This window comes from Sapajus apella, unplaced genomic scaffold, assembly GCF_009761245.1.
Source record: "Sapajus apella isolate SASKATOON/1434 unplaced genomic scaffold, GSC_monkey_1.0 scaffold97, whole genome shotgun sequence".
NCBI classification, from domain to species: domain Eukaryota; kingdom Metazoa; phylum Chordata; class Mammalia; order Primates; family Cebidae; genus Sapajus; species Sapajus apella.
Genome location: NW_022437037.1, coordinates 3,022,756 through 3,036,695, shown reverse-complemented (window position 1 = coordinate 3,036,695; position 13,940 = coordinate 3,022,756). Strand labels below are relative to the sequence as shown.

General features: G+C 50.9%; 1 pseudogene across 1 annotated transcript; it reads right to left on the bottom strand.

Moving 5' to 3' along the window:
• Positions 1–9,131: 9,131 nt before the first annotated feature.
• LOC116535841 lies at positions 9,132–10,353 on the bottom strand (annotated as a pseudogene). The gene has a single exon (XR_004262367.1). The product of XR_004262367.1 is annotated as a methylthioribose-1-phosphate isomerase pseudogene (transcript).
• Between the last annotated feature and the right edge of the window lie 3,587 nt (positions 10,354–13,940).

Here is a 13,940-nt window from a genome sequence, read left to right as displayed (position 1 = left end):
AGGCTTGGTGGCTCATGCCAGTAATCCCAGCACTTTGGGAGGTGGGTGTATCACCTGAGGTTGGGAATTTAAGACTAGCTTGACCAAAATGGAGAAACCCTGTCTTTTCTAAAAATACAAAATTAGCTGGTAGTGGTGGCGCATCCCTGTAATCCCAGCTACTTGGGAGGCTGAGGCAGGAGAATCGCTTGAATCCAGGAGGCAGAGGTTGTGGTCAGTTTAGATTGTACTCCAGCCTGGGCAACAAGAGCAAAACTCGGTCTTTAAATTTAAAAAAAAAATCACCTGGAGAGATCTTTGAAAATCCAAATTCTAGGCCCAACCCTTGGATTCTGACTCAGTAGATCTGGAGTGGAATCCAGAAACCTGCATTTTCTCAAGTTTCCTGAGTGAATCTGATGCCAGCACTTTAAGAAACAGGGCCCCAGAGAGGCCAGCCAGGCTACTGGAGAAGCCATTTAAGAAGAGGGTGGCAAGGCTGCGGGCAGTGGTTCATGCCTGTAATCCCAGCACTTTGGGAGGCCTAGGTGGGTGGATTACTTGAGGTCAGGAATTTGAGCCCAGGCTGGCCAACATGGTGAAACCTTGTCTCTACTAAAAATACAAAAATTAGCTGGGTGTGGTGGTACACGCCTGTAGTCCCAACTACTCAGGAGTCTGAGGCAGAAGAATCACCTGAACCCAGGAGGTGGAGGAGCCTAGACCACGCTATTGCACTCCAGCCTGGCAACAGAGCGAGACTATTTCTCAAAAAAAAAGAAGATGGCCACCCACCAAGGGTAGTTGGGCATGGTGTATTAGTTTGCCAGGGGTGTCCTAGGAAGGTACCACAAAGTTAGAAATGGATTGTCTTGGCCAGGCACAGTGGCTCACACCTATAATCCCACCACATTGGGAAACCAAGGCGGGTGGATCACTTGAGGTCAGGAGTTCTAGACCAGCCTGACCAACATGGTGAAACCCCGTCTCTACTAAAAATAGAGAAATTAGCTGGACACTGTGGCCTGTTGTCCCAACTACTTGGGAAGCTGAGGCAGGAGAATTGCTTGAACCCAGGAGGTGGAAGTTGCAGTGAGCTGAGATAGCACCACTGCACTCCAGCCTAGGCAACAGAGCCAGACTCTTGTCTCTCAAATAAAAAAAAGAAAAAGAAATGGATTGTCTCAGAACCCTGGAGGCTGGAGGTCCGAGATGAAGGTGTTGGCCTTCTTGGGCTGTGAGTGCAAGTTGGTTCTATGCTCCTCTAGCTTCTGGTGGTTGCTGGCAATCTATTGCGCCCCTTGGCTTGTGGGAGCATCAACCTGGTCTCCACCTGTGTGTTCCTATGTATCTCCAAATTTCCCCTTTTTATAAGGGTACCAGTCAAATTAGGAGCCAACCCAACTCAACTAATTATATCCTCAATGACCCAATTTCTAAATATGGTCACATCCTTAAGTCTTCCCAGTTAAGACTTCAACAAAGGAATTTTGGGGAGATACAATTCAGTGGATAACAGATGGTTGGACTTTCACCTGGGCTGGCCCAGTGCTCCTTAGAGTACTGTTGTCCTGACCAGAAGCCTCCCCAGAGGTCAGGGCAGGTCCTTTACTCCCCTCCATTGCCACCACTGCCCCTAAGACATTAGCCCCTCCACCCCTGCTGCAGGCTGACAGGCAGGTGGGATGCTGCAGTTAGTAAATTCCCCCTAAGAACTCTGGGATGGTGGGGTGGGCATGGTGGCTTATGCCAGAAATCCCAACACTTTGGCAGGCTGAAGGGGCAGGATCATTTGAAGACAGGAGTTGGAGACCACTCGGCCAACATCAGGAGACCCCATCTTTTTTTTTTCCTGAGATGGAGTTTCTTTTTTTTTTCTTTTTTGAGAGAGTCTTACTCTGTTGCCCAGGCTGGAGTGCAGTGGTGCAACCTCGGCTCACTGCAACCTCCGCTTCCCGGGTTCAGGCGATTCTTCTACCTCAGCCTCCTGAGTAGCTGGGACTACAGGCGCACGCCACCACACCCGGCTAACTTTTGTATTATTAGCAGAGACGGGGGTTTCACCATCTTGGCCAGGCTGGTCTTGAACTCCTGACCTTGTGATCCACCCGCCTTGGCCTCCCAAAGTGCTGGGATTACAGGCCTCACTGCGCTGGGCCCAGAGTTTCACTCTTGTCGCCAAGGCTGGAGTCCAGTGGCTCACCACAACCTCTGCCTCCTGGATTCAAGCGATTCTCCTGCCTTAGCCACCCGAGTAGCTGGGATTGCAGGCACATGCCACCACGCCCATCTAATTTTGTATTTTTAGTAAACATGGGGCTTCTCCATGTTGGTCAGGGTGGTCTCAAACTCTGACCTCAGGTGATGCACATGCCTCAGCCTCCCAAAATGCTGGGAGTGAGCCACCGTGCCCGGCTAGGAGATAGTATCTTTATTAAAATTTAAAAATTAGGCCGGGCACGGTGGCTCACGCCTGTAATCCCAGCACTTTGGGGAGGCTGAGGTGGGAGGATCACGAGGTCAAGAGATCGAGACCATCCTGGCCAACATGGTGAAACCCTGTCTCTACTAAATACAAAAAATTAGCCAGGCATGGTGGCACATACCTGTAATCCCAGCTACTTGGGAAGCTGAGATAGGAGAATCATTTGAACTCAGGAGGCAGAGACTGCGGTGAGCCAAGAATGTGCCATTGCACTCCAGCCTGGGCAACAAGAGCGAAACTCCATCTCAAAAAAAAAAACTTAAAAACTAGCCAGGCATGGTGGTGCATGTCTGTGGTCCCAGCTACTTGGGGGACTGAGGTGCGAGGATCACTTGGGCCAGGAGTTTGAGGTTATAGTGAGCTATGATTGCGCCACTATACTCCAGCTTGGGAGGCAGAGCCAGACCCTGTGTCAAACAAACAAACAAAAAGAGCTGGTTGGAGTGCTAGGGGCCAGGATTGCTCTGAGCACTCCATGGAGCTAGGCTAGGAGGAGGGGGCGGCCCAGGGGCCCCAGTGGGTCTTGGGTGGTGACATGGGGCCAGGGAATCTACCTAGGCCTCTCCAGCCTGGGTGACAGAGTGAGACTGTCTCAAAAAGAAAAAAAGAGAAAGAGAGAAAAAAAGAACAAAATCAAGCAATATTTAGATAATCAGACTCCAGCGAAATGGTGGGGAAAGCTGAGTGGGAATGGAGGGTATCAGCAAAACTCAGTTCACTGGAAAAATTAGGTAACTTGAACCCAGGGCACGTGGGCTGTCACACCACCCCATTTGGAGCCCAAGGCACAGAGATGATAAAAGTGGACTCCCTGGCCAGGTGCAGCGGCTAATGCCTGTAATCCCAGCACTTTGGGAGGCTGAGGCGGGCGGATCACGAGGTCAAGAGATCAAGACCATCCTGGCCAACATGGTGAGATCCCATCTCTACTAAAAAATACAAAAATTAGCTGAGCGTGGTGGTACATGCCTGTAGTCCCAGCTACTTAGGAGGCTGAGGCAGCAGAATTGCTTGAACCCAGGAAGTGGAGTTGCGGTGAGCCAAGATTGTGCCACTGTACTCCAGCCTGGCACCTGGCAACAGAGTGAGAATCTGTCTGAAAAAAAAAAAAAAAAGTGGACTCCCTGATGGCTTCTCGTGATCTCAGTCAGGATAGCAGGATAGGGGAACTCTGAGTCATGGCCGAAATATTTGGTCAATGTACAGCCTCAGACAGCTGGGAATACCACCCCAAATCACTTGGATGAGATGTTTTCCTTATCCTGTGCCTTTAACTCTGAGAAGGCTGGAGTTGAACAGTAATTGTCAAAATGTACAAATGTGTAAACATCATGAGATGTTTAAGCTGAGCTTTAAAATTTAAATTCTGCCAGGCGTGGTGGCTCCTGCGTATAATCCCAGCACTTTGGGATCCCTGCACAGGAGGATCGCTTGAGCCCAGAAGTTTGAGACCAGCCTGGGTAACACAATGAGACCCTGTCTCTACAAAAAAAAAAAATTGACAATTACTGTTGGGAGGGTGAGATGGGAGGATTGCTTGAACCCAGCAAGTCAAGGAGGCGGTAAGTGGAGATCTATATTCCAGCCTGGGCAACAGAGAAAGACCTTATGTCAGAAAAAAAGAAAAAGGCACCCAGCAGCCTGCGTGTGGTGTCTTACGCCTGTAATCCCAGCACTTTGGGACGCCAAAGTGGGTGGATCTCTTGAGGTCAGGAGTTTGAGACCAGCCTGGCCAACATGGTGAAGCTCTGTCTCTACCAAAAATTACAAAAATTAGCCAGGTGTGGTGGCGCTTGTCTGTAGTCCCAGCTACTCTGGAGGCTGAGGTGGGAGAATTGCTTGAACCCCCAGGAGGTGGAGGTTGTGTGAGCTGAAATCACACCACTGCAATCTAGCCTGGGTGACAGAGTGAGCCCCTGTCTAAAAAAAAAAAAAAAACCAAAACCCCACCAGCAACAAATCTACAGGCCCCCACGTCCGCCAGATGCCTGCCTGGATGACCTGGGAACCTGGGAGAGAGGCGTGGCCCCAGGCTACTCCTCTGGGCTTTTGTAGCCGAAGGGCCTGGGTTGAACCTCAGTTTACTGTGTTTACTGACAGGGTAATGTGACCTCTGTGAAGCTGGTCACCTAGCTATAAAATGGTGATTAAAACAACACCCACTTGCTCATTCTCTCTTTCATCCCTCCCATGTGTGTTAACCATGTGCTCCTGTGGGCCAGCCACTGGTCTGAGTGCTAGGACTTGGTACACAAGGACAGATGAGGGTCTAGGTCTCACGGAGCTTACATTGTAGGGAGAGCAGGCAAGAAAATAAGGGAGCAATGAGCACTGGGAGGAGATCTGGCTGGTCAGTGACGCAGAGGCTGGGGAGCTGATTTATTTAATATCTATGTATGTATGTTTTTTGGTTTTGTTTTGTTTCTTTGAGACAGAGTCTTGCTCTGTCACCAGGCTGGAGTAGAGCGGCATGATCTCAGCTCACTGCAACCTCCACCTCCCAGGTTCAAGCAATTCTCTTGCTTCAGCCTCCTGAGTAGCTGGGACTATGAGCATGCACCACCATGCCCAGCTAATTTTGTATTTTTGGTAGCGACGAGGTTTAACCATGTTGGTCAGGATGGTCTCAATCTGTTGACCTCACGATCCGCCTGCCTCAGCCTCCCAAAGTGCTGGGATTACAGGCACGAGCCACCGCGCCCTGCCTTGTTTTTTTTTTGAGACAGAGTCTCACTTTGTCACCCAGGCTGGAGTGCAGTGGCGCCATCTCAGCTCACTGCAACCTCTGCCTCCGAGGTTCAAGTGATCCTCCCCCCTTAGCCTCCCAAGTGGCTGGGACTACAGGTGTACACTGTGACACCTGGCTGATTAAGACCCACAATACTTTTTTTTTTTTTTTTTTGTTTTGACACGGAGTTTTGCTCTTGTTACCCAGGCTGGAGTGCAATGGCGCGATCTCGGCTCACCACAACCTCCGCCTCCTGGGTTCAGGCAATTCTCCTGCCTCAGCCTCCTGAGAAGCTGGGATTACAGGCACGCGCCACCAGGCCCAGCTGATTTTTTGTATTTTTAGTAGAGACAGGGTTTCACCATGTTGACCAGGATGGTCTCGATCTCTTGACTTCGTGATCCACCCACCTCGGCCTCCCAAAGTGCTGGGATTACAGGCGTGAGCCACCGCGCCCGGCCTGGACCCACAATTCTTAAAGGCTAAAATGATAAATTTTACATTATGCACATTTTATCACACCCACATAAAAACCATAAAAACAAAACAAAAGCTCTTTCTTGGCCTCATAACTCTTTACAATTACTGCATTCCTCTGCCTCCTTTAGAGCCAAACTCCTGGAAAGGTCTCTAGTTGCTATGCACAATACCTCTCTTCCCACGCTCCTCTGAATCCACTCTAATCAGATTTTCCCTTGCCAACATGCTCCTGAAATGGCTCTTGTCAAGGTCAACAATGACCTCCTCCTTGTTAAATCCTGCAGCTTCTTAACAGCATCTCACACAGCTGGTCACTGCCTCCTCCCAAAAACCTCTGCCTTCAAGAGGCTCCTCCTGGTCTCCCTGTCTCCTGCCCTGCTTCTTTCTCAGTCTCCTTTGTGGGGCTCCTCCTCTCCTGAGCTGTCCTCTGGCCCTGGCTCTTTCTCTGCGCACACCCAGTCCCTTGGTGACATCAAGTTGATATTGCCATGGTTTTTTTGTTGTTGTTTTGAGATGAGTCTCGCTCTGTTGCCCAGTTTTGCTCTGCTGCCCAGGAGTGCAGTGGCGCAATCTCGGCTCACTGCAACCTCCACCTCCTGGGTTCAAGCGATTCTCATGCCTCAGGCTTCCGAGTACTTGGGACCACAGGTGCGAGCCACCTGCCTGGCTAATTTTTGTATTTTTTGTAGAGACAGAGTTTTGCCATGTTGCCTAGGCTGGTCTCAAACTCCTGGACTCAGATCTGCTCATCTCAGCCTCCCAAAGTAGTGGGATTATAGGCATGAGCCACCACGCCCAGCCACCATGGTTTTTAATAGCATGGATGCATTATACTGATGGTACCCATTTTTACACCTTTATTTATTTATTTATTTATTTTTTATGTAAAGACGGGGTTTCACCATGTTGGTCAGGCTGGTCTTGAACTCCCGACCTCAGGCGATCCGCCTGCCCTGGCCTCCAAAGTGCTTGGATTACAGGCGTGAGCCACCACGCCTGGCCATTTTTACACCTTTAGCCTGACTTCTCCCATGCACTCCATTCTGCTGTTACTTTAACATTTCCGCTTAGGAGCTGAGTTTGCATCTCAAACCGAACACTTCTGAAGCCTAACTCGGCATCTTCCCCCAAGAGCTGCTCTTCCCAGGGACTTCCCCACTCCAGTGCATCACAGCCTCACCCTTCTAGTTGCTCAGGTCAAAACCTTAGCAAGGTTCCCTTTCCTTGTACCCCATTTTTTTTGAGACGGAGTCTTGCTCTTGTTACCCAGGCTGGGGTGCAGTGGTGCGATCTCCGCTCACCGCAACCTCCACATCCCAGGTTCAAGCAATTCTTCTGCCTCAGCCTCCCGAGTAGCTGAGATTACAGGCATGCGCCACCATGCCTGGCTAATTTTTTTTATTTTTAGTAGAGACATTTACCATGTTGACCGGGATGGTCTCGATCTCTTGACCTCGTGATCTGCCCGCCTCAGCCTCCCAAAGTTCTGGGATTACAGGCGTGAGCCACCATGCCTGGCCATATTGTTTTGTTTATTTATTTTTTGAGCCAGAGCCACCATGCCCAGCTTAGAAGCCCAAGTCCTTAAGCGGCCTGAAGCCCTCATGGTCTACACCGCCTACTCCATTCCCTCTTAACTTCTCCTCTGCTTTCCCCATTGATGGCCTTGCTGAGTCCACACTGGCTTTTTTTTTTTTTGAGATGGAGTCTCGTTCTGTTGCCCAGGCTGGGGCTGGAGTGCAATGGCATGATCTCAGATCACTGCAACCTCCACCTCCTGAATTCAAGCACTTCTGTGTCAGCCTCCCAAGTAGCTGGGACCACAGGTGTATGCTACCATGCCCAGCTAATTTTTGTATTTTTAGTAGAGACAGTGTTTCACCATGTTGGCCAGGCTGGTCTCGAACTCCTGACCTGGTGATTGGCCGCCTTGGCCTCCCAAAGTGCTGGGATTATAGGCGTGAGCCACCTTGCCTGGCCCTGACTTCTTTTTTTCTTTTTTAAGCTGGAGTCTAACTCTGTCACCCAGGCTGGAGTGCAGTGGCACAAATTTGGCCCACTGCAACCTCTGCCTCCTGGGTTCAAGCGATTCTCCCCTCTCAGCCTCCCAAGTAGCTGGGATTATAGGTATCCACCACACCCAGCTAATTTTTGTATTTTTAGTAGAGAAGGGGTTTCACCATGTTGGCCAGGCTGGTCTCAAACTCCTGACCTCAGGTGATTCACCTGCCTCCACCTCCCAAAGTGCTGGGATCACAGTTGTGAGCCACCTCACCTGGCTTCTTTTTTCTTTTAATTTGTTAATAGAGACAAGGTCTTGATATGTTGCCCAAGCTGGTATCAAACTCCTAAGCTCAAGCAGTTCTCCTGCCTTGGCCTCCTGAGTACCTGGGATTACAGGCTCGCCCCACTGTGCCTGGCCCATGCTGGCTTCTTCGCCATTGGGATCACACCTGCCCCAGGACCTTTGCTACTTGCTGTTCCCCTGCCTAGAACACTCTTCCCCCAGAGGGCTTCCCCCAGGGAGTTAGGGCTCCCTCCCTCACCACCAAGTCTCTACTATACTGATACCTTCCCACCCTGTTTAAAATTGCCCCAAGGCTGGAGGAGGGTGGCTCACACCTGTAATCCCAGCACTTTGGGAGGCCTAGGCGGGCAGATCCCCTGAGGTCGGGAGTTCAAGACCAACCTGATGAACATGGAGAAACCCCCGTCTCTACCAAAAATACAAAATTAGCCGGGTATGGTGTCTCATGCCTGTAATCCCAGCTACTCTGGAGGCTGAGGCAGGAGGATCACTTTAACCCAGGAGTTTGCAGTGAGCCGAGATCTCACCACTACATTCCAGCCTAGGTGACAGAAGGAGACTGTCTCAAACAAAAACAGAAACAAAAAACAAAAACAAAAAAACTGGTCCTGAATGCTCCCCTTCCTAGGTCCTGGACCTAAATTTGAATTCATTCAATATATATTTGGGAGAGGCAGGGAGGCTCAAATTTTGTAAGCTGCAGGTCCCATCCCTCTTTCCTGATTTATTTTTCTCTCCAGCCCTTATGACCATCTGAACAAAGATTTATTTTTTATCTGGTTTGTTACCCATCTCTTTCCTCCCTAGAATGTAATGTAAGTTCTAGGCGGGCAGAGATGCCTGCTTTGCTCACTTTTACATCCCCAGAGTTTACAGCAGTGCCTGAAAAAATCCTGTGGAAGGAATGCAAGTGCCTACCTAACTGCAGCTTGCTTTTTTTTTTTTTTTTTTTTTGGGGCAACCATTCAAGAAGTTTATTAAAAATCCTAGAGAGGGGCCGGGCGTGGTGGCTCACACCTGTAATCCAAGCACTTTGGAGGCCAAGGCGGGAGGATCGCCTGAGGTCCGGAGTTCAAGACCAGCCTGACCAACATGGTGAAACCCCACCTTTAAAAAAAAAAAAAAATCCTAGAGAGGCAGGCTAGGGAGGGCTGAGTTGGTTACATCTAGGGTCCATCTAGGTGCCATCCTTGGAAGAGATGGTGGTGGTTAGGGCTGCTCAGAGCTCTTAAGGGGCAAAGACCCCGAGTTCTGTGATGATGCCGCCAGTGACAAGGTCATGGGGGGTGACATCGAAGGCAGGATTCCAAACTCCAATCCTGGGTACCGCAATCCGGACCCCATTAACATCGGTCAGCTCCTGGCTCGGATGCTCTTCAATGATGATCTCCTTGCTGGTCTCCAGACGGAGGTCACAGGAAGAGCTGGGGGCAGCCAAGTAGAAGGGAATGCCGTGGTGCTTGGCGACAATGGCCAGCTGGTAGGTGCCCACCTTGTTGGCTGTGTCGCCGTTGGCAACCACGTGGTCAGCTCCCACGATCACGGCTGACACGCCCCTATGGGCCATGGCGGCAGCTACCAGGCCGTCGGCAATGAGGGTGGCAGGGATCTGCTCATAGACCAACTTGAAGGCCGTCAGTAGGGCTCCCTGGTTGTAGGGCCGGGTCTTGGTGCAGAAAGCATGCTCCAGGCGGCCCAGGCTGTGCAGTGATCGGATCACACCTAGGGCTGTGCCATAGCCAGCAGTGGCCAGAGCACCGGTATTACAGTGGGTCAGCACAGTCACCTTGCTACCGTTGGGGGCCACCCGGTCCAGGAGGTGGCGGGCTCCGAGATCCCCAATGCTCCAGTTGTCTCTGAGGTCTTTCTCCAGCATGTCCTCGGTGCAACGGATCACTCTCTCCCGGACTGCCTCCTCCGTAGCGTCCTCCCGCTCTGCCTCCTGGGCTGCAGCATCAGCCAGGTCGTGGGCGGCGTGGGCGGCATGGGCCATGTTGACAGCAGTGGGCCGGGTGGTGACGAGGAAGCTCAGCTTGTCGCGCACAAAGGCCACCAGTGCAGCGAATCCAGGTCCCACGGCGAGGCTGAGGCAGCCCACTAGGGTGATGGCTAGGGTGCCCCGCACCTTCATGGCATGGATGACCTCCCAGGCTTGGCGCACTGAGCCCACCGCCTCATAGCGGCTTTGCTGGGGCAGCAGCAGCTGGTCCAGGATCTGCAAGGAGCCTCTTGAGTATCGGATTGCCTCCAGGGTCATGGTGCAACGGCCAAACCCAGCACAAATCCGGGGGCACTGGGGTCTGCGCGCACATGAGGAGTGGGGCGTTTTTTTTTTTTTTTTTTTGATAGTGAGACAGAGTCTTGCTCTGTCGCCCAGGCTGGAGTGCAGTGGCGCCATCTCAGCTAGCTGCAACTTCCGCCTCCCGAGTTCAAGGATTCTCCTGTCGCAGCCTCCCGAGTAGCTGGGACTACAGGCACGTGCCACCACGCTTGGCTTATTTTTGGTATTTTTAGTAGAGCCGGGGTTTCACCATGTTAGCCAGGATGGTCTCCATCTCCTGACCTCATGATCTGCCTGCATCGACCTCCCAAAGCGCTGGGATTACAGGCGTGAGCCATCACGCCTGGCCCCTAGCTGCATCTTCCAAGGTCAGTTTTCCCTTTGTACTCTCCCCAGTCCACTTCCCTCTCCTAAGTGCCCCCTGTCTACTCATCCCCAGCCCTCCTCAGACCCCACAGGAGCAGCCCTCCCAGGCACCTGGAGTTCTGGTTCATTGACATCCCACTTGAAGCTATAACAACCTTGCATTCCCCTGGGGCCAGGAATATGCTTGGGACACCCAGAGTGTCATCATTCTATTAATTAGCTGACATGTTACCTACATCTTTACAGTAATTAAGTCAGTCTCCACACAGATGAGCCCTTTGGAAGTGAGGACAGCAGGAATGATGTGACTTATTTTATAGATGAAGAAACTGAGGCCAGGTAAGGTGAAGTTACCAGCCCAGCCTTGATCTCTACATGGTCTATCTCCATGGCGTGACCTGCTGAGCTTTCTGTTTGGCCACAGTTTAAAAAATAAACAAACAAAATCCCTGCCACCCTATTATCAATATCTTGATTCCCTCGGACACATTCCGTTAGTCCCTGACTAACTGCATCCTCTGAGCATTTTATTTTATTATTAATTTTTTTTTTTGAGACAGAGTTTTGCCCTTGTTGCCCAGGCTGGAGTACAATGGAGCGATCTCAGTTCACTGCAGTCTCCGCCTCTAGGGTTCAAGTGGTTCTCCTGCCTCAGGGTCCTGAGTAGCTGGGATTACAGGCGTGCACCACCATGCCCAAATAATTTTTGTATTTTTAGTAGAGACAGGGTTTCACCATGTTGGCCAGGCTGGTCTTGAACTCCTGACCTCAGGTGATCCGCCCACGTTGACCTCCCAAAGTATTGGGATTACAGGCGTGACCCATCATGCCTGGCCCCTCCAAGCACTTTAGCAGGAGCCTGGAAACTTATTGCAGAGATGGGCTGGATAACAGGGGGGACCAACATTAGTCACACCAAAGGAGTTCCTGTCTGGGTGACTCTGGATCTGGATGCTGCTGGGGGTGGTGGAGGTTGACTAAGAGACAAGCATCACAGGTAGGTGGCCAGGGTGTGGTTAGTGGTGGGGGCGAGGGTGCTGTCCCAGGGCCTTCCAGCCCCCATGGGGTCTGCAAAGCAGGCTTCGGTCAAAGTGACCTCCTGCCCGTACTCTTCCTCCAGCAGTCCCCACCTCTAACCCTACATGTCCTTTCTAACCACCTATGAAATCAGAAGCGAGAAGAGCCCTAAGATGGGAAAACAGGTCTTGCTCCTTCCTGGCAAACCAGCTGGGCAGGTTTGCTGGTGCAAGGGTGGAGGGTGGAGGAGCGAGTCAACTTCAGGGAATGAATGGAGCCAGCAAATGCCAGGGCCTGGGAGACAGCTCTGGGGCGAATCCAGATAAATTTATGCGTGGGTTTGATCTAGTGCTGACCACAGCTGGCTCTTAGGGTCAGGTGGCTGTGTGGATGTGTTGGAAAATGGGCTGGTTTTGAGGCAGGATTTCAAAGGATGTGATTACTAGTAGTCAGAAGAAGCAATTTTGTCAACTATCAAGGTACATTCACAGAGCAATGTATCAAGAACACCCAAGAGGCCAGGCAGGTGGCTCACGCTTGTAATCCCAGCGCTTTGAGAGGCTGAGGCAGGTGGATCACTTGAGGTCAGTTTGAGACCAGCCTGACCAACATGGTGAAACCCTATCTCTACAAAAAATACCAAATTAGCTTGGCGTGGTGATGGATGCCTGCAATTCTAGCTACCTGGGAGGCTGAGGCAGGAGAATTGCTTGAACCTGGGAGGCGGAGGTTGCAGCAGTGAGCCGAGATTGTGCCATTGCACTCCAGCTTAGGCAACAAGAGCGAAACTCTGACTCAAAAAAAAAAACAAAAACAAAAAAACCCAAAAAACCAACACTGAAGGAGTTTGTTTAAATATATGTTTTTGGGCCTGCAAAGTCAGGATTCCTAGAGGTTGGACACTCACATCTTTATTTATTTATTAGAGACAGGATCTCACTGTCACCCAGGCTGGAGTGCAGGGGCACAATCTTGGCTCACTGTAGCCTCGACCTGGATCCTCCTGCCTGAGCCTCCTAAGTAGCTGGGACCACAAGGATGCGGCAGCACACCTGGTTAATTTTTGTATTTTTTGTAGAGATGGGGTTTTGCTATGCTGCCCAAGCTGGTGTTGAAATTCTGGCCTCCAGTGATCCTCTCATCTCAGCCTCCCAAAATGCTGGGATTACAGGCACCCAGCCTGAAATCTTTATTTTAAAAATCCTTCTCAATCCCAGCAGTTTGAGACCAGCCTGGGCAACATAGGGTGATGCCATCTCTCCAAAAAATAAAAAAATTGGACATGGTGGTATGCGTCTGTAGTCCCAGCTACTCAGGAGACTGAGGTGGCAAGATGGCTTGAGTCGGAGAAGTTGAGGCTGTAGTGCACTCCAGCCTGGGGAATGTAGCAAGATCTGGTCTTAAAAAAAAAAAAAAACAAACAACCTCCCAGATAATTGTGATACTCAGAAGTTTGGGAATTAGAATTAGTAACTGGTTTTTAAACAGCAAGTGTTTGAAACCCCCTCTTCAACCTCTGAGTCTGCTGCTTAGCTGTGCTTCCTTGGGAAAGTGACTTAAGCTCTCTGAGCCTCATTTGCCTCATTTGGAGAATGGGGACAACTCTAACTGCCTCTCAGGGTGGCCATAAGGAACACATGATAGGCAGAGCATTAAGCTCAGGGCCTGGCACAGAGAATGTTCTCCAAGGTAGAATGTGCTCATTAGCTGCTACACTGATTATTCCAGCCAAGAATCTTTGGGATTGTGGGATGAACATGAGAAGCTGAAGGAATTAAAGTCCAAAAACTCTGGACTTTACTTCTGTCCAGAGTTGCTAATGTTAGGAATGACAGGCTCACTGGGAAAGAAGTGGAGCAGACTGCCGAGAGGAACCAGGAGCGGGGGGTCCAGGCCAAGTCCAAGGCAGAGGCTGTTCGTTTCTAGCCACTGACATGGACTCTAGGTCAGGGCCCTGGGCAGATATAACCTGCAAGAAACATCGCCGGGCTCTGTGGTTAAGACCTGAGGCTTAAGGGCTCAGAGAGTGCTGGGTTCAAGTTGACTCCTGTTTTAGTAATACCTGACCTCAGATAAGAGATTCAAGAGGCTTCACTAGGGGCCGGGCGCGGTGGCTCAAGCCTGTAATCCCAGCACTGTGGGAGGCCGAGGCGGGTGGATCACGAGGTCAAGAGATCGAGACCATCCTGGTCAACATGGTGAAACCCCGTCTCTACTAAAAATACAAAAAATTAGCTGGGCATGGTGGCGCGTGCCTGTAATCCCAGCTACTCAGGAGGCTGAGGCAGGAGAATTG